This window comes from Eucalyptus grandis, chromosome 5 (assembly GCF_016545825.1).
Source record: "Eucalyptus grandis isolate ANBG69807.140 chromosome 5, ASM1654582v1, whole genome shotgun sequence".
NCBI lineage: Eukaryota > Viridiplantae > Streptophyta > Magnoliopsida > Myrtales > Myrtaceae > Eucalyptus > Eucalyptus grandis.
In genome coordinates this window covers 35,650,696-35,671,907 of record NC_052616.1, presented here as the reverse complement: position 1 = coordinate 35,671,907, position 21,212 = coordinate 35,650,696, and the positions used below count along the sequence as shown (strand labels likewise).

The 21,212-nt window shown below is 36.1% G+C and overlaps 1 long non-coding RNA gene across 2 annotated transcripts; it reads right to left on the bottom strand.

Moving 5' to 3' along the window:
• Positions 1-4,354: 4,354 nt before the first annotated feature.
• Positions 4,355-11,138, bottom strand: LOC104444931. Of its 2 annotated transcripts, XR_005551458.1 has the most exons (5): positions 10,785-11,138; positions 8,165-8,280; positions 6,111-6,219; positions 5,445-5,542; positions 4,355-4,647 (listed from the first exon to the last, which is right to left on the bottom strand). It is a non-coding gene; the product is annotated as an uncharacterized LOC104444931 (long non-coding RNA). The 2 variants fall into 2 exon arrangements; XR_005551457.1 differs by lacking the exons at positions 8,165-8,280; positions 10,785-11,138 and having other exon boundaries at positions 6,111-6,423.
• Between the last annotated feature and the right edge of the window lie 10,074 nt (positions 11,139-21,212).

Sequence of the window (21,212 nt, the reverse complement as noted above, 5' to 3'; positions counted from 1 at the left end):
TTTATAGTATTTTCTACGCAAAATTTCATACCATACAAACACTTCAAAGACTATAAAAAAAATAACCGAAATTCATTCTTTTGTGATTAAAGTATCACCAATATCCGTTTTAATCCTTTGGCTTTACAAACAAATATTTAAAAAGGTGTCTCAAATCCTCGGCATTACGGGCTCAAGTTCTAACTTATAAGCTTTGCCGTAAAAAAAAAAAAACAGTGAGAAAGATTTGTTACAAAAGGTACAAAGCAATTATCCGTTACCAGGGCTCCCTGTTGGTGCCAAAAGCACCACCATGAGTAGTTCAACCACATAAAAGAAAAAAAGAATAGTCCAATCTCCAGTAGTAAGAGCTAATTTAACAACCAAATTTGCAGTTTTAAGACCAAAAAATTATTTTAAAAGGAAAATATATATATTTTTTGTACCACAAAAGCCCGACTTTCTCTTACGCTAATCGCTAGTCCATGGCTCGAACATTTAAAAAAGAATAGTTAGTACCACAAAAAACCTCAAATTGGTAAATTGATAAATTTTTACCCCAAACTAATTTTTTGATAATCAATAATACTAAATTTTTACATTTATGACAAATTTACCATAAACTAATTTTTTAACTACCAAAAATTCCAAAATGATATATTTGATAAATTTACCTTTTATTTAATACCATGAAAAATCACCAACTAGTACACCTATGACAAATGGAAAGTAAAATCTCAAATTGATATACCTATCAATTGTTATGTGTTATCGAACTTAGTAATTTGACGGTAAAATTCAACGGAAACTTACGAAGGGTAAATTTGTCACAAGCATATAATTTTACGATTTTTTTTGTAAAAAAAAAATTTGTAAATTTGATAAATATGCACATATATATATATCAGTTTATGATTTTTTATAATATTTTTTTTAAAAAAGATAAGAAAATCATAAGAATTAATTACTATCCGCAACAGGAGCAAGAGCACAACTCAAGCTTCGAAATGGTGGTCCTATAAATGAAGACGAGACAATAATTCCATTGAAAAGCGAAGAAAATTCAGGAGTGACCAAAACAAAACAAAGGAAAATTATAAAAAAAAAAGGGGGAAGGATGTTAGAAAACAAAAGGCCTTATGGTCGGCCCCTCCATCAATATCTGGGATAGAGATGGCAGCTTCGTCTCTCCTTGATGTTCGCTCATCTTCTTTAACAAAAACGCTTGCATGACCGTCCAGAGACCAACGGACGTTCTCATCGGTCACAAATTTATTCACAACAACAAGCATATTCCCATATTGAAAATATACAAGCATGTTCTGAGTGAGCATGCTTAAAACTTGATTTAATTGATACATTCCATTTGTGTCTTAACTATAGCTTATAACTACAAAACTATCAAAAGCACAACTTGATCCGCTGCCTCCCTTTCTTGGCTATTAGTTGCTGGTATGGGCCGCTACCGCCAATGCTACTACCACCATCTATAGTTGCCGGTCATAGTCACGGTCACTAGTCATTCGCTGCTTTTCATCGTCGATGAGAAGTATTCTTCAATGAGATCATGACGTGTTTGTCATCCATGCGATGAAAAATGAAATTTTAATCTAAAGCATGATATTGCATCACTCATTTTAAGATGGGGTAGCATATGGACAATGAATCAAAGCCCAACCCTGAGGCTGAGAAGTCGAAAGAAAGAATGAACTGAGGAGGCCATCGGGACATGTTGTCGTTTAAAAGAACCATAAACACCAAACCGCGTTTCAAATTTTCGTCAATTTTTTGACATTAAAAATCAACAGCTAGAATCAAAAGAAGAAAGAAGCCAGAGTTTCCCTCTCGACCTCAAAGCTTCTCTCTAATTCAGCCAGTCCTTCACTCCTCGCCAAACCAGAATCGAAAAATGGCAAGAAAGGCGGCGTGTCTCTGCGACGTCTCGCGAGAATCCTCCGGCTTCCGGCGCTTGGCCGAGTTTTACAAAGAGGGGTCCCCCTCTTCTCTTTCCCCGCACCGATCGGGTTTGTCACTTTCTTTTGGGTCCTGAACTGCTCTTGCGCTGATTGCGGATTCTGGCGTTGGAGGAGGTGGAGAGCCCCAAGTTCGAGTTCAAGGTGATACGGCCGGTACGGCGTGAGCTCACCCGCCGGTCGATCCCAAGTACCTTCCCTGAGCCCACCATGTCTGCTTCGCCATCTCCAGTTCCGATCCTTTCGTACAAACTCTTTCGAGTTAATTCTTTCTTTTGGTCTGGTTGAGTTGAGACTTGAGAGAGATAGAGAGAGTCCATGGACACGAACGGGGCTTCGTCGAGCGCATTTTGCGTGCTTCTTTGGACTTCGATCTTGGAGAGACTAGTTCTCGCTCGATCACCAGTCCAAAGCTTGAGGCCGGAGTGGTCGATTATCTCTATCGTGGACAGGTACTCCTCGAAACAGAGTCCAGCTTAGTCATTTCAGCGAACACCTTCCTTGCAAACTCGGTTCCTCCTCCACAGTGTAATCAACCGCAATAGAACTCGGACAACAGCGAGGGCAAAGCAGGAATGAACTGACATCATATCTAGAATTCAGTCAGATGCAAAATGACCTGATTCAGCTGTGGGCGTCATCAATGAGTCAGCGAAGGCCACAAACGGCTTCAAGCCATCGCCCTCAGAATCTCAACGCCGGGTACGCGCAATCCTGAGGCCGAAGCCCGAAGCAATGCTGGAGAGGGGCAGATGACGGAAGAAGTGGAGGCTGGAGCATGGCGCTTGAAGGATCGCGGAGCGAGGGGAGTCGGATTGAGATCGAGACCGTCGCAGGCGAGGCAGTGATAGTGATGGCTGCCGGAGAGGGAAAAACCCAAACGGAGGAGCCATCGGCGGTAGCAGAGACATGCCGGCGGTGGGAGAGAAGCTGCGCCGGAGGTGGAGGCGGAGGCGGGGGCGCAGCCACGGTGAGTTGAGCTAAGGGTCCTATCGGCTCGAGTTATGGGCTGAAGCAATGGGCTGGGCTGCAATCGTGGTTGGAACGGGCTGCAAAGGGCCGAACTTAAGGGATGGGCTGGAGCTTCATTATTGTCCTTTCTCTCTTCACTTTTCTTTATTTTTTTTTTTTTTTTAATTTTTCGTTTTTGTACTTATTTATTTTTCTATTAAAATGCATTTGTGATTCGTCAAGCACTAAGCATCTCACAAAAAAATATTACGTATGTATTACTACGTTGGTGCGCTTTGTAACAAGATGTTGTAAAGTACTCTATATGACAAACTCAACATATGCGTAAGGCAATATAAATGCTACAAAATTAAGAAGCAATCTCTTCATAGAACTTTGTCTCCTATGATCCGAAATAACTAGGACCTTCATATTTAATTTAGCATTTCAAAAGAGATGGTCAAACAAACTTTGAAAGTTTTGATGTACTTTTCTTAGAAACCTATCTTTAGATAGAGAATGCAACAATAGATAACTAGGAATTCTCTCATATTACCAATGTAATATGGATAAAGCCATACAAATTCAGGACTAGGCTTTTTCCCTTTCTCCTACCTTAGATGGTCTTGAGGAATAAACCGTAGATGCATGCAGTTAGGAGGTGAATGAAGACCATGACCAATCTGTGTAGCATATTTTAATAGACTTATCCATCACAGATCATTATTAAAATATTGATCTTCACTGTTGGCCAATCACTTTATTATTGCAACTAAGACATGCTAACCTTATATAATAATAACACATAACCATGATTGAGCAATATAATATTCTCAATATATTTTATAAATATTATAACAGAGCATTTTTCAAGGATCAAAATATCATGCAATTAATGTTCCCCCACATTTTATAAAAATTTTGAACACATTATGGTCGAACAATCTTCCTATTAGTGTTAGGCTATTGGTCTTTCAAGCAAATGTTTTGGTATTTTCAAATGTTTTAATAGATTGGGATATTACTAGCTAAAAAGAACTCAAAATTCAACATTTTATAACTGGAAGAAAAAAGGTCTCTCATGGAGGATTGAACAATATTGAAAGCACACTCGGGGAAGAAATTGCCTCTTGACCAAGCAAAACATTGAGACTTTCATTTAATCTTGGAGCCACCACTTGACTATCTAAACCAATCATGGTCATAACGTGACCATATCAAATCATTGAGATTTTTCACAATTTTGTATAATGCTAGGCAAAGTCAACAATGATCACCACATTAACTGACTCAACAATATTATATATTCAAGTGTTTATGACATAATTGCTACAATCATAAAGCTTAAATCCATCAATGCATTCTTTGCCATGAAATCCATGCAAATGACATGCAAATTATATATCACTTTTATCATCATTAGGGATCACACAAGATAATATCCGAACTCTGGTGCTCAAACACATCAATAGCACACCTAGAATTAACTCAAAGTTCTAAAAACTCAAAAAAAAAAATAAAAATCAAGTAGATTACAGAATATGTTGATGACAAAAATTAGCATCAGAAAAGTGGTGCCTACATAGGGTCATGCCATAAATTATCTTAACAGTCTAATAATTAAGTTAAAGTATGAAATTAACATGTGACTGTAGCTTCAATTCTTAGTGAACACATGACCACCAGGCAAAAACTGATCTGGACAAGAATCAAGCTTCTTCTCTCTGGGCTTCTTGAGGAAATTCTGTGATTGGAAAAGTAGTAAATGGCACATGCATTGTCAGGCAGAGTGCATAGAATCATTTAAAGCTACTTTATGCAATGTTAGATGTTTAACTACATCATCTTATCACAAAATAGAATTCTAATCATCGCTAGTAATATTCAAACAAGTCTCTATACTCAAAAGGCCGTTTGAACATACATTTGTGATAAAATAATTAACTGTTTCTGATATCACACACAAACAGGAGAATATCTTATTGTGCTAGAATCGGCACCAATGATACCACATTTAGATTTGTGCTTTACAAGTAGAATACAAAGAGTCACAAAACTATAGTTCAAAAGTAATTTGACGGTGAGATCACCTCAAAAATGGGAACTACCTTGAATTGCAAGTTTGACTTAGGTTATAGTCAAATGAAGAGATTAACTAACAGGAATAACAAAAATGAACAATATAATCAGAATAAACCAAGAATCAGGAATGAAGAGCAAGGATGTTGTCTAACTTCATATTGAAGACCTTTATAGTGTCCTTGTTGTGACTGACTACTATCATACAAGGAAATCTATAGCTATAGGTATACTCCATCTTAGCATGAGCATCATATCCTATAGCCATAGCAAGAAACATCGCCACAGCGCCATAATTCATGCCATTCCCTTTTAACAGGACTATAGAAGGTTACACCATGCAGCCCACTTATTATATGCACAAGTAACTGACAATCATTCAACATGCAACGGAGTTGTATCATAATACCATACATGTTCATGATGTTCAGAAAAGTGACAATCATAATCCAAAGGTCTTACCTAGTCATGCAAAGCCACGAAAGGTTCAACAGGAAGAGCCAATGCACACAGATCTAATAAGAAGCCTTGAGTAACCCGTGACCTGTGAGGCTTTGGAGCTGAAATCCAAAGATTAGCATTCAGTATTTATCTATAATAGTTAAACTAATCATATACTGCACAATGTCATATACATCAAATGAATGAAAAAGGATGGGAAGATGGCGACGAGAAATGACATTCAAGTTACAGAGTTCTATAAAACAGAGAAGGAAATCAAATTAATTATATAATTGCCTAGACAGATTATTTCAAGGCCATATTATATGTATGTAATGAGTTGCCAAAGCGTACTAATTATCTTAGAAGCATGAAAAGGTTAAGGTCAGATCAGTCTCTTGAAATATATGCAACTGAAGAGCTCATATTGGAGAATTGCTTGACCAAGAACCATATATGTTAGTAATTCACAATAAGGATCAAGAAGATACTTCTCTCAATGAGTCTAACGAATAGATTAGCTATTAAGATACTGCGCTTCATCTTTTCCTTAACCAAGGACACGACATCCCATTTCTCAAATGACAATCTGGCCATGAATACGCAGTCTAGAGGAAAAAGCTACATTTGATAACAAGGCATCTGAAAATTGGCCAAAAGAAAAGACCGTGCATCTATTAATCTTACCTTTTGTTTTTGAGCAAATTCTACAACCATTCTTTGCAACCATTATATGGCTGAACACCATTCCACTAAATCAACTATACTTAGGGTGCATTTGATCAGATTTCCATTACTGCAAGAGAAACAAGAAAAAAGTTGGAAACATTCACAAATCACACAGAGACTTGAAAAGGGGAAAAAAGATTAAATTTCTGTGGAAGCAACCAACTATTTCTGATAATTCTGCATTTTCACCTAGCTCCTCAGCTTGAAACCCAAAACAGATTCTATTTGAAAAACATGTCCAAATACCATGCAAGAGATAATTTAGTAGAATAATTGATAGAGCCTCATCAGCTTGAAACCCAAAAAGAATTTGAAATCATCCAAGCAAAAACAAGTTTGCGGATAAAGGATGCTTAACTTATGAAGTTTACATTTAGGTCCTAAGGATATCAACTTTAAGACATGTCTATACTGCAGAAAATAGATATTCAGGCAAGCATATTAACTCTAAAGTGTACTATTTAAATCATTTGACAATAACTAGGCTATACACCTTGGCAAACTTCTTGCATCAGATTAAAAGATGTGTGTTAGGGTTAGGGCTTAAACCTAATGTCCTTCAAGATCAAACAACATGCTGTAAACAGGGCATACTTTGAGGCTTTTAAGACAGATGGACAAGTTCTCTCATGGAGTTATTTGCATTGGTGATCTGATTGAGAGAAGATTTATGGATTACTTGTATACTAATACTGGCTAAGATGGGTTTCAATTAGCTCCATCTTCCAAACGTCGCATATGAACCATGCTCCCTGCTAGCAACAGTCTCATTCTCTCTATCATGAAAATATGCAATAATTAGGGCTAGTTTTTGAGATTCACAAGGTGGTCCTTTATCTGCAAGGAGCATCCTCTTGCTTGATGTTGTATTCAAAAAGGCAATGAGCTACTTCATGTTTCCCACAATACTTTTCACTTGTAAACAGATTATTAAGAGCAGCATACTTGAGCTTCTTCTTTTAAAACTAATAATTCAACAGAAAGACATTGTTTGTGATATAGATTAGCTACTTTATGCAGTGCTCCAATCACAATGAAACAAATCCTATTTCACTAAGTTTTTAACTTTTATGTCAACAAAGTCTGAGTAAAAAATTAATGACTTCTGAACAAGCTTAGGAAACATGAAATGTCAGATCATGGCAGCATTAGACAGATGGAAAATCATATGGAAACACAGATACACCACAAATTTAGGAAAATCATACTAATAAACAAGAAAAGAGAAACAAAGCCAGTTAAAATACACATTTCACAATTTAGGAAGCACATGCCCTCATGTATGCAAGAAGAGACAATTGCAACTAATAAATAGGAAAAGAGATTTCTTTATCGAGTACATTGCCCATGGCATATCAGAAATTCCTCAGTTAAAATATCACATTTCTTTGAAGAAGCTAAGCTACCATTTTAAATACATGGAAACACATGCCATAAAAAACACAAGGAAGAACAATTTAACAGAGGGAATGGGAAAAGCAAGAAAAAACTAGGTTGCCTTAACTTGTAATACTTCAAAAAAGTAAATTTTTTAGGCAAAAAAAAAAAATAGAAAGACAAGTCACAATTAAAAAAAAAAAAAATCAAAGGGGGCTAAGTAGATATGAAATCAGACTTGGAAAAGAACAGAAAAGGTGGAAAATTAGTTCCATAAACCTCCAAAAGCAAGTTACAAACAGAATTACTGAAACCAATCCATCTCATTCAAACCTAGTAAGCTATACTTGTCAATAGATGTCACAATTTCAAAGTGGGGCTAAGTAGATATGAAATCAGCAACAAAAGCAAGTTCCGAAACTGACCTAAATGTACAATGCAATATTGAGCCACATCCTCCAAATTTATCATTTGCACAGCCATAATATGCTTCCTCTATACCTAAAAATGGCTAAGAGTCACCTAATCATATTTGAATTAACAAATTTGATGAAAGTTTAGTATTATTTCAGTATGACCAACAGATGTACCAACAATTGATAATGCTGCTGCGGCACACATTATGCATGGTTCACCTCACATAAAGGGAGCATGCTGAAAAATTCTCTGCAACTTCTGCAGATGAAAATCCAGTGCACCGCCACTGCTTAAGAAGAATATCAAGAACTTCCATCTTTGCATGTCTTGTTGCCTAGGAAAAAGCAAGGAGAAAAATAAAGAAAGCATATCAAACTTTGGAAATTTGTCAGAGAGAAAGTTGCTTTTAGTGTAGTTTCAACATAAATTTAGGAAATGCATTTCATGAAACACATTTTCTCCTTCACATTTATTTATTTATTTTTACTCTTGCTTAACGTTTGAGTAGGTGCATCTCTCAATGCCATTTTCTTCTTCCTCTTAGAGTTGAGGGCATTTGTAGAGCAAATAAAAAATAGTTAACAAAAGCAAATAATGACAACACAATATAACTTGTCTTCTTCCTCTTCAAATTGCCTCTTTTGTATCTGCTCCATGTTGACTATACTTTTAAGGCTTGATGGTGCTCATCCTTTGCTCGGTATGCAGACTAAGTGAGGGAGATTAGAGTGCATACAATGTATCCTAGGGACAGGATTTTCGTCAAAGCCAACTGTGTTAGATCATGAATCCTATTGGAAAAATCACTTTCTGTAAGATAGAATCATCGATACACCTTATCTGGAAATTTCTTATCTTTCTTCATATACCCACAACACTGAGAATCTAAGAGAGGATCTTATGCGTGAAGCATGGACAACTCTCTTTGCTCCTCCCTATTAGGTATTCGATCTAATTTCTAGTACTCAAGTGTTATATTCTTTGAAATTTTACGTGAAATTGCAGTTAAACTCCCTATACTTGAGATTTTGCAAAGTCTCTTGACTTGCTTCCCTCAACTTTAGAATTTTGCATCTCTCACAACACCTTATTAATCAGGAAAGGTGAAGCCACCATAACAATTCGCTCTCATGTAATACAAAGCAAGAAACATGTACCCAGAATAATCTATAAATTTATAATCCGTTGAGGCCATCAAGAACAAGTTAACATTTTCAAGCATGCAATACAACACAATCTATGAGCGTTCAACGTACAGCTTTATTTCAATCCAATATATATATATATATAATTTGTCTATTCTCTCTCTCCTCATTAAAGCTTTTTCTTTGACTATTCTCGGTCTGAAATTCAAACAGAGCACAATGGCACAGGAGAATCGTGAAACATTGTACATAGTAAAGCAAGATTCTTGCTATTGTTAGCTATGGTCATATTTTATGAAAGAATAATGGGAACAAAACCATTTACAGCCCAATAATGAATAGAAAATTCACTCTTTAACAGATTTGTTCAGATATACTATATTAGCATTTATTAAAGAAATGTTTAAAGCAGAAACACAAGAAAGATTAACAATAACTGTGAGTGGATAATGTGAGGGTATCAATTCAGAACAACAGCAAAGTGCTGTCCAAAATTTATAAAAGGGGTGGAGAAGCAATGATAAACATTCGGATCATATCTCCTAGCTATAAGATCAAGATCTTGCAGGTCCTGTATAATATACTGGTCACAAACTTCCAAGTAATGATAATTAATACATACTCATCCTATAATTTAGATGCAAATCCCTCCTGACACTTTAACTGCTATGGCCCTAACAACACTAAAGCAAAAACTGCAACTAATTTGAGAAACTACATGTTGCTCATTACAGTGTGTCTTGTATCGGTATGTCAGAAGTTTATCCTTCATTAATCAGGTTTCACTCAAACATTCAAGAAGCATCTAGTAGTTTTAGCTTCTCAGTCATTTTCCTTCACAAAAGCTGTAGCACATAAGGATAAAAAGAGAATTTTAAACTGTTGCAAAGGCAGCAGAATTCAGAATTGACAATCAGCTTCTTGTGCTTTTGTCTCTATTCTACTGAATAACTTATGTAAACTCCATGTTTCTGGTGATTATTTCTTTTTCATATCCACAGTCCACAGGGCAAAAGAAAATAACCACCTAACCAGTTATACATGGGCACAACCAATGTTCATATTACTGTCACACTCCCAAGTAAATTTGTTTTTCAATTCTCTCTAGTTGCCAGAGTCAAGTGACCTTTCCTGGTGGCTTGCCATCTGACTGCATCTTCTTCATTCCTCTATTGTTTTGCCCCTTCAAGCGCCTCAAAAAACATAGAGACAAAGCCCTATCCCAAAGTTTCTCAGAATTAAATCCTCCCGACAAACCTATCACCGCTGCACATCTGTATGATAAGTACATACTACACATCCACATTTCCTCGACACCTCAAAAACACCCAAATCCCGGAAAGGGGGAACCAACCCATGGACGCCCCTCCCCACTCCCCGCTTGTTTTTCCTTTGAACCTAGACTTCACCTACTTCTTTCAATAAATTGCCACCCATGAAAACAGAGAAAGAAAAGCTATACCTTCCAGAGATTGTCCCCGATTTTGCAGCGTCTAACGTCGATAACCTATGAATTCACTATCAAGCATCCACAGACAAAACTTATGGAGAAACACCGATTCGGCGTCTCTCGAACAAATTCAACGACACATCCTTTAAGTTCCCGCGCAATTGCAGCACCAACCGAATCAAATTCAAAATCCATCTCAAGTATTAAATCAACTTAATAAAAGTTGGATGTGCCATGCGTTACCTGATCTATATAGTCAGCTGCATGAAGCTCAGAACCTCAGGAGAGAATCATTCACCCGAAGCTACGTAGCCAGTCTCCATGGCTTCCGTCGGCGGTGGCAGTCCGTCGCCTCCGCTGGCCGGTCTCCGTCAGCCGTTGGTTCGCTAGGGACTCTGTTTCCGGAAGACGAACTTCTTCTTCTATTCGTCGCCTCCGTTGGGAGGCGGCGATCTTCAATGCGTTAGAGCTCACTGGTGTCGTACGATGGAGTTGGAAGTTTGGCTATGGCGGAGAAAAGGAGGGAGAGCTTCCAACAACGGGAAAATCAAAGAAAATTAACGAAGAGAAGAAAGAAATACAGAATTCTATTTGGGAATTAAAGTTAACTAACTAGGGTTAATTAAAGGGGATTTGAGCAAAACGAAAAAGGTAATTGTTCATTTTAAGCAAGCGATCATCAAAGACATAATATATTTCTATAATGATGGAAGGATACAAAGACGAAAATCAGTTTTGATAAATTTATTTTATTTCACGGAAATTGACATTGATGATTTTGAAAAAGTCGTTTTTTTAGAAGAACGACATAACGGGACAATTTTTATGAGTCATGTGCTCGAATCCATTCCAGTGATAATTGAGTGAAGGGAGAACGATTGAGATTACTTTGTATAAAATGCATGAGTTAAGTTTGGATAGAGAGGAGAATCTATGCGAAATTAAGTGCAAATAAAAACAGATGCACAGTAATTGAGATCACATAGAAAAGAAATAAATTTTGAACAAAAATACGAGGAAGTGAAAGTGGCAAGAACCGAAGGTGTTAGTAAAAAAAAAAAAAAAAAGGAAAACAAAGATAGATAAAACTCACGAAGAGGGTATTCTTGTTTGCGCGCTCGTCTCTCTCCTTTAATGCCTTGGTCCTTTATACTCCATGGAATGGAAGTTGTCCGTGCCTTCTCTTACCAATTTACCTCCGTCAGCATCAAATGCACATCCCACATTGATAGACCGCACGATCGCTTCCCACTTCTTTTACATGTGCTAGAATCCCTGCACGTTCTGACCAGATCATCCTCCATCCCGACCAGTTTCCACGTTTGCATGCTTTGCCAAAGGTAAGAGCTTGTGATCTTGTTCTTGTTCGACTTTTCTTTGCAAGAAATGTGCTCTACACGTATGAAATTATTCGCCCGAGCCTCCTCCTCATGTAAATCTCCAGCCACAATCTTGCATGCTTTCTTGGTCGAACTCATTTTCTCGATATTAAGTCGAGAAGTAGGGCGACCTCCTTTCCATGGGGCTGATTATTTCCATCGTTGCAGCTGACAAAGTTAACGCCAATTAAAATGGACTCATCAAGTACCTCAATGTTAATATATGGGTAAAAGCGGGTACTAACATGGGTTATAAGTTTTTTTTTTTTTTTGAGAAAAGAAAACGAGAAGAACAAAAAAGAAAAAGAAAAAGAAAAGAATGCATTGTAATCAAGGTCAGGAGTTCATTTACCTATGAATTGCTTCCTTAGCAAGTTTCAATCATTCTAACAATAAAAGTTGCAAGCCAACACTAGCATGCTCATCTCTATTGGTCGAATTGGAAGTCATCATATTCTTGGTTTTCATGCCATGAGGGAGAATAAACTTAGGATTTCCTTTTGATACTATTTGACTATGTTCCTCACTCCTCCTTTGACAATCTTGCAAGTATTTCGGTAGATCTGTTTTGATCAAATTATCTTTGTGCATAAGTGGACTCTCAACTTCTAAATCCGTTAGTTCAAGAACAACCTCATGGAGTAAAGCTAGATCAATCAATCGATTGTCTTGAATCCCAATCTTTAAATCGTCCTCAAGTGGCTTGCATATTATTCGGAATCCCCACTTTTTCACCTTTGCAGTTGATATTGTAAGGCTAAAGTGTACATAACTCCTATCAATTTGACCAAAATTGACTTCTCCCCACAGATCATATGGTGTGAAAAACCAAAGCAAGATTTGATCTGAATCCATTGTCAAGAAGTTTCTTCCTCCTTTGCAATCTCTCATTTCACCATTCACATGTGGTAAAATCTCAAATATCGGATACTTTGCCTGATCATCATTACTGAAAATGGCACAGAAAGTGACTATAAGAAACTTATCATACAAGTCCTCTAAAGCCATGAATGATATGGATCTCTCTTCAATAGGGAGGACCCACTCCGGCATCTCTTCTCCAAGGAACCAAATTATGTAATAGAAGGCATCTGCTATAAGGATAGACCATTAGAAAGTACCAAAGTTTGTTATCAAGTAGTACTCAAATAAAAGAATTCATTTTGAGTTTAGTGATTAATCCTAGTGAATTCCACTTCTATATCTCTCTAAATGAGTAGAGTCTCATTGACCCTTTCTTGCATTAACATACAACTCTCATGTGATAGAAATCATTCCTGTAAAAGTATGTGGCCAGCTTTATTACATGCAAACACTTTATATTTGTTTGCTTTTCTTGAGCCTTTGCATTTACTACTATTGCAATATACAAGAAGATAACACATCCAGCATTCTTGAGCCATTGCATTTACTACTATTGCAATATACAAGAACATAACACATCTAGCATAGAGAGAGAGAGAGAGAGAGAGAGAGAGAGAGAGAGAGAGAGAGAGAGAGAGAGAGTCTAACCTGGTCGAGAGAGGGAAGGTCAGTTGTGGTCAACACTCTACGGACAAAAGCAGATGAAAATACATCTCCAGTTTTTTGTAGAGATTCGCAATTATTAGCTGAAAGAATCTTCAAAAATGGTGGAAGCTCGGGTATTTCTTGTAATTCTTGGCAATATGAAATTGCATATATGGTCAAATGATCGCGTTCACAAATAGATGTGGGAAGGCTAGCAACATTGCTCTCCGCCAGAACTAATTTTTGCAAGAAGGGAAAACATGAAGGATTCTCAAGAAATTCTATTCCACATAAATTACATCCCCCAAGAGATAAATAGAGTAAATTTGAAAGTCTGCTATTCATGTGCAGATCAGCTGAATCCTCATATTTTGGAAATCCTATTAAATTTGTACAATACGCAAGTTCCAAGAGTTCAATGTTTTGTAACTTGTAAATGCTAGACGGAAGACTTGCCAAGTTCTTGCAATTACTTAAATCCATTATTTTCAAAGAGACAAGATTTTCTATTGATACAGGAAGTTCTTTAATAGTGGTCCCTTGTAAACAAAGCTTTTTCAAGCCTTCAAGTTTACGTGGAATATCAGGGAAATTGTCAATTTTTCTGCACCCCCTTAAATTCAATGACTGCAACTTGTCGTGATATGCAATAGACTCATGGGCTTCTACCAAGTTTTTGCAATCACAGAGAACCAATTCCTCAAGATTTGGTGTACAAGAAAGGTCAGGCATATGAACCAATGATTCACAGTTACTGAAATTAATGTACTTCAATTGTTGGAAGTCCTGCAAAAACAATGAAACCAACATTTCATTAAAAGGTACTATAATTTGATTTTTTGAGAATTACATATTGTATTGAGGAATTAGTAAACAATTAGAAACTTTACTAGTAATTACAAATCTGTATGTATATATTGTAAGAGATTGAAATTTAGAGATGATAAATCAAAAAGCTAATGGATATTGGTCAGATGCAGGCCATGTGGCAAAACTATGCCATATGTCATGCCATGTGGCAATCAAAAAAGTAAAGTGAAGTGCCATGTGGCAACCATGCAAATGTGGGTCATGTGACAAAATTAAGCCATGCATGTCATGCCATGTTCCAATTAGAGAAGCAAAGTTAATGTCATGTGGCAAGCACTAGAGTGAACATTTTTTTTTTTTTTAATTTTGATTTAGACTATATATAATAGATTAATGTCAATACTATATTCTATCACAATGAAAGTTTTCAAAAAATAAATAAAATTTAAATTTCTTTGAAGTTATGCAAAGAAAATGAAACCAACTTAGAAAAAAATTATGAAGAAAAAGAATTTACATATACAATTCAATATCTAGCTTTGACTTTTGATCAAGAAACTAGTGGTATGCCACCACTAGATCCCATTATTTGTAAACGCATTACAACATTATTGGCAAAGCTTCTAATAAATATTTTATTATGTTTGCTTAGAAATGCTGCTCCTTAAGAACTAACTTAAGTAATTAATAATGCCTAGTTTTACAGCACAATGCATTCAAACCTTTGACAAAGCTAATTCTATCGATGTAGGACAAATCTTGTTGTTCAGGTATGTTACATTGGGTAAAGCTCCATCACTTGCAACTAACTAGCCCCTTAAGTTTACTTTCAGTAGGAGATGTTGTCACTAGGATATCTAAGTTACCACATCCAAATCAAGCAGCTTGGCCACTCAGCTCCCTACTACTTGGGTGTTTTCATTTTTATGTACAATATCAATGGATTCGTTTTCTATATTTTTGTTTCCTTTATATTTGCTCATTATACAAATTTTCTAGTAAAACAAAAAAGGTTATGTGTAAACAATTGACACAATTAGAATGGGGTTACGTAGCTTACACTAGCACATTTGCATTCTTCACTAGGTAGATTTGATTTGATTTTGAAATATAACTATGTCGATTGTTAGAGACATTGGATTAAAAAAGTGTTTGAACTTCATCTATATTATTATATAGTACATAAAGCTGCTTTTAAGGGATTTCAATTAATTTTTTTATTCTTCCCTTCAGTTATACTCAATTACTTATTTAACAAATATTATACTCATGGACGGATATGTCAAATTGGTTATTTTATTTTATCTCCCATACTTTATAATTATATCTTGAGTTTGAGTTAGTATATTGAACAAATGTTATAATTATATCTTGAGGATTAGATGTGGACCTTCATATTAGATGAGGTGTAAATGAAAAGTCCAAGTTGGTTTTTGACATGGTCTTGCACTCTTCAAATGACAATCTTGGAATATAATTTCTTTTTCTGTGTTGAAATTTATGAATCCAACACTCGAACAACCAACAAGGGTTTTTTCATATCTATCCAAGGAATAAGACCAAGAGTTGAACTCCTCTGATTGTCGCCTGGTTGACTTTCCTTGAAAAGGCCGCACATGAGGAAACAAAGAGGAATACTTTGAAGAAAGTCCTAGGTAGAACATAAAGTGTGGGTTTTATTTTCTGTCTTCCTTCAGTTGCAATCACACAAAAGAGGAACAAGGGGGAAGCTCTTCTTTAGCCAAGCTCAAGAGCGAGGAACACATGGTGATATATATGTAGCATAGTTTTACATCCAAACTGATTTGTTTCTTTGTGTGCATTGTAGGTTTTGGTGTATCTAGGATTGGAAAGCACTCGAGCGTGTAAGCAATTGTAACTTTGAAATTCTCCAATTAGCGGATGTTTTTGTGTTGACTCTCTCCATGGATTAGGTACCGTTATTGAGACCAAACCACATAAATCTCTCTCTCTCTCTCTCTCTCTCTCTCTCTCAAAGTTCTCTTTTGGATTTAATTTGAGATTTTTGCTTGTTTGATTGTTGTCTAGAAATTATGTTGTTGCAATTATGTGTAAAGTGAAAGTAGAAATTTTGAGAAGTTTAATGGGAGGAACAATTTTGGGTTGTGGAGCTTTATGATGCATGCACTATTAACAACTCAAGATTTGGCTAGGGTGTTGAATGGCAAGGTTAAGTTGGCAGAAACGATGAAATATGCCAATAAAGATGAGTTAATTGAGAGAGGGATGAGTATAATCCTATTGAATTTATCAAATGAGGTATTAAGAATGGTGGCCAAAGAGAAGGATGCTCCAACGTTGTGGGCAAAACTTCAATCATGATGTGTAAAGAAGGGTTTGAATATCACTTATGCATGTTGAAGATGATGTTTGAAGTTTGTTATACTAAAGATACATCCGTCAAATCTCATTTAGATGTGTTTGAAAAATTCATGATGGGCTTGAAAAATGTCGAAGAGACCCTAGATGATGAAAAATAAGGTAGGAAATAATTGGCTTCTTTATTAGAGTCATGGATATACTTTACTAATTCACTATTATAGGACACATTGCAATTACCTCAGAAGAGGTACAATTTGCCTTGTTCTCCAAGGAGTGGTAGAGAAAGTTGCAAAATGAGGATCTAGCACAAGAAGGGGTATGAGGACTTGTGATTTGAGGTAGAGATTAACATTGGAGTTTAGGAGAAGAGGTAAAAATAGATGGAAGCCTCACCATGGAAAGTCTAAGGGTTGCGTGATATGCTTTGAATATCTCGAGGAGAGGCACATGAGGAGAGATTAACCGAGGCCGAGAAACATAATTAGTAGGCAAAATACCACAAATAATGTAATGTGGCGAACATTGCCAAAGAAAGCACCAATGATGCAAAGGCTGTCTTGATTGTGACTCGTCAAGAGATGCATAGTGCTAGAATTTGGCGCATTCTTATCATATGATTTTTCATAGGAACTGGTTTACTACTTACATGATGATAGAGTTCAGTGGGAATGCAGCCTCAAAAGATTGTCTAAATAGGGAGAATTCAGATATGGATGCATGATGGAGTATTGCTTATACTAAAAGACATGAGTCATATAACGGAGCTCAAGAATAACTGTATTTCTCTTGAAACACTCGATAACATTAGGTGTAAGTACATCGTTGAAGGAGGAATGCCAAAAATCTCTTGACTTGCTGTGACATAATGAAAGGGAAGAAAAATGAATTCTTTGCATCATTTACTAGGAGAGACCATGACTAAAACTCCTATAATTTCACTAGGCGAGTCAAACTCAAACTTGACTAAGTTAAGGCATGTGCCATTGGGACATAAGAATGAGACAAGTATGAAAATACTGAATGAGAGTGGGTTGCTCAAGGATAAAAAAAAATAGGGAAGCTAGATTTGTGTGAGCAATGCATCTTTAGGAAACAAAGCCAATTTAAATTCACTACAGCTATGCATTTGACCAAGCAACCGATTGGTTACATTTATTTAGAAAAGTCTATAGCATATCTCTAGTTTCTTTGAAAAGAGGTGCTTGATATATATTGATATTCATCAATGAATTTTTGAAAAAGGTATGGATATGCTTCTTACAGCACAAATCTGAGGTGTTCAATCAAGTCAAAAGTTTAAGGCACTTATTGAGAAGCATTTAGTGACCAAATTAGGTGTCTTATGATCAATAACAACATGGAGTTCTATAGTAAAAATTTTACCAACTTCTACAAAGGAGAAGGGTTGTGGGACCCAACATAGTGCACCGGTTTCTTTGAAATGAGGTGTTTGATATATATTGATATTCATTGACAAATTTTTTGAAAAATGTATGGATATGCTTCCTAAAGCACAAATCTGAGGTGTTTAATTATGTTAAGAAGTGTAAGGCACTTTGAGAAGCATTTAGTGACCAAATTAAGTGCCTTAATATCAATAATGACATGGAGTTTTGTAGTAAAGAATTTACCAATTTTTACAAGGGAGAAGGGGTTGTGGGACACAACATAGTGCCCTCGACATCATAGTAGAATGGTGTCGCAGAATGAAAGAATAAGACTTTGATTGAGTGAGCTTAGTGCATTCTTTTGCATGCAAGACTAAGCAAGGAATTTTAGGCTAAAGTTGTGAACATATGCTATTACTTGATTGATCAATCTCCATCATCTGTTATTAAGTGGAAGGCTCATGAAGAAGTATGGTCATGGGAATCCTATTGACTACTCTGGACTATAGATATACAGATGTCTTACAACTCAAGCAAATGATGGTAAGCTTGAACTGAGGTCGAAGAAGTGCATAATTCTAGATTATGCACATGGGCTGAAAGGTTACCAGCTATGGTGCAATGGTGCCTACTCACCAAGTTTTCTAGTTAGCAAAGACATGACATTAGATATGATTGCTATACTTCAACAATGAAGTCCTAAGACACAACTGGTCGAAAAACAAATCATGGTGTCAATTGTGAAATGAATCTTTAAGTGGAGACTCTGAACAAATAACAAGTAATAAAGGTTGAGATTATAATTCCTAAAGTTGATGATACTAGAAAACTAGTAAATTTGCAACAAAATATAGCCATGAGCAAATGGAGAAGACAAATTAAACTACTGGTATTTGTGGTCATGTAAATATTGCTCATGCATTGACTATTGGTAATGAGATGGAGATAGTTGCACATTCATTTTTATTTTGAGGTGATGGCTAGTGCTGAGTCAACATAGTGGCTAGCGGGTATGAATAAAGAGATGGAGTCACTCCATTAGAAATAGACATAGGATTTGGATCATGCACATTCAAAGGTATCTAAAAGGAAGATAGTTAGATGCAAATGGGTTTAGATGCAAAAAAACAAAAGGAGGGCATTCCCATTGTTAGGTAGTTAGGTATAAGACAAGATTTCAAGAATCAAGAAGGAAAATCCATAGCTGGAATGACATAGGTATAAGGTGAGACTTGTTGTGAAGTAATATACTCAATGGAATGACATTTATCATAGTAAGGCATTCTCATTTGGTAAGACATACTTCTTTTAAGTATTACTTGCCTTAGTTGCTACACAAGATCTTGAGCTAGTGCAGCCAAACATGATAGTAGTGTTTCTTCATGGTGTAGGGGAGGAATCGATTTACATAAGGCAACCGGAGGGATATTCTATTTCAATGAGGAAGATCTTGTTTGCTTATTAAAGAAATTTTTGCATGGGTTGAGACAGTCTCCGAGGTAATTTTATAAACATTTCGATGCTTCCATGACTAGTTGGACTACTAAAAAATTCAATTGGTTAGTTGTGCCAACTCTAAGAAATGATGTGTATTTGATTGATTTGTTATCATATATTGATAACATGTTGATCATAGCTAATAATATGTTTGAGATTCATGTGGTGAAGTGCTAGTTGAGTATTGAGTTTGAGATGAAAAACTTTAGGTAATGCAAAGAAGATACTAGGTATGAAGATATTACATGATAGAGCTGTAGTAATTTTGTGCCTATATCAAAAGAAATATAGTGAGAAGATTATGGCATGCAATCAATGATATCTATGAGTATACCTATAGCCAAGCACTTTAAACTCATTGCAGACTAAGGAGGAGGAACATATGTTTCATGTTTTTTATTCTAGTGTAGTGGGGTAGTATTATGTATGCGTGAGGCTTGACATTTCATAAGTTGTAAGCATTGTTAGTCATTACATAAAGCATTCTCGTAAGAAACAATAAGAAGCTATGAAATAAATCCTCATAGACTTGATGGGGACAACAAAAATTGGTATATTGTATTGAAGGATGGCAATGGTAGAGAGACCACAAGTTATGTAAATTCAAACCATGCTAGTGACTTAAATGAGTGTAGGTCTTGCTTAGACTAGCGGGTAGTGCAATAAGTTGGAAGGCATTCTTGCAAAACCACACTGCTTGTCTTTGATTGGGGTAAAGTACATGACATTGAATTTTATAGTGAATGAGACTACATGACTAAAGGGTATGCTCTTGAACTTAGGATTGAAGTAGCAAAACATTGCAATACATCGTGACAACCAAAGTGCAAAATATTTGGCCTATGATCCAATTTATCATGAGGAACAAAGCATATGGAAATCAAGTGCCATTTAATTCGAGTTGTTGCGTTCAAGGGCAAGGTTGTTGTGAAGAAGATCGCAACAACGAAGAACCCTTTTGACACGATTGCAAAGCCTGAGCTCAATTAGCCTTTGTAGTGAATAAGAGCTCATTAGAGCATTGGGAGAGCTACTGTGGTGGATAATGGCTACAAACATTGAGCCAAGGTAGAGAGTTATTAAATTATCTCTCATGTTTGAGCTTATATACTAAAACCAACCCTATTAAAGGATATAGATTGACTCAGATTGGATGAGGTGTAAAAAGAAAGTCCTAGTTGGCCTTTGATTTGGTGTTTCCTTCTTCGGATGATAATCTTGGATTATAATTTTTTTGGATATATGAATCCAAGATTCAGTCAATTGATAGTGGTTTATGTTGTGAAAACATCCTTATGGTATTTTGAAGATTCCAAAACTATCCTTGGTCTACTATCCTTATGATAAGTGCAAATATTTGTCTTAATGATGCAGTGATGATTTAAAAAAAAATTGTGACAATAGTGTTGGTCTTTGTGAGTTCAATGAAGATTGATTGCAAGGATGAGGATCATGATAGGAAAACAAGTCAAATATGACAATGTGTTCATGAGGACTTTAAGATACGATAATCGATGTGTCATCAATGTAAAGTCTTTGGAAGATGACATACTGAGGAGGATCATTGGATAATTGATTCCAAGTCATTCCACACAGTTTGATCATGGGCAACATCAGTAAAGTGGTGATAAGTGCTTGTGCTATGATAAGGTGATATAAAACAATGTATTGTGTTGTCAAGTCTTGAAAGGTGCTGCTCGACAAATGCATTTTTTTATGGTTGTTTTATGAGTAGAATATAGCCG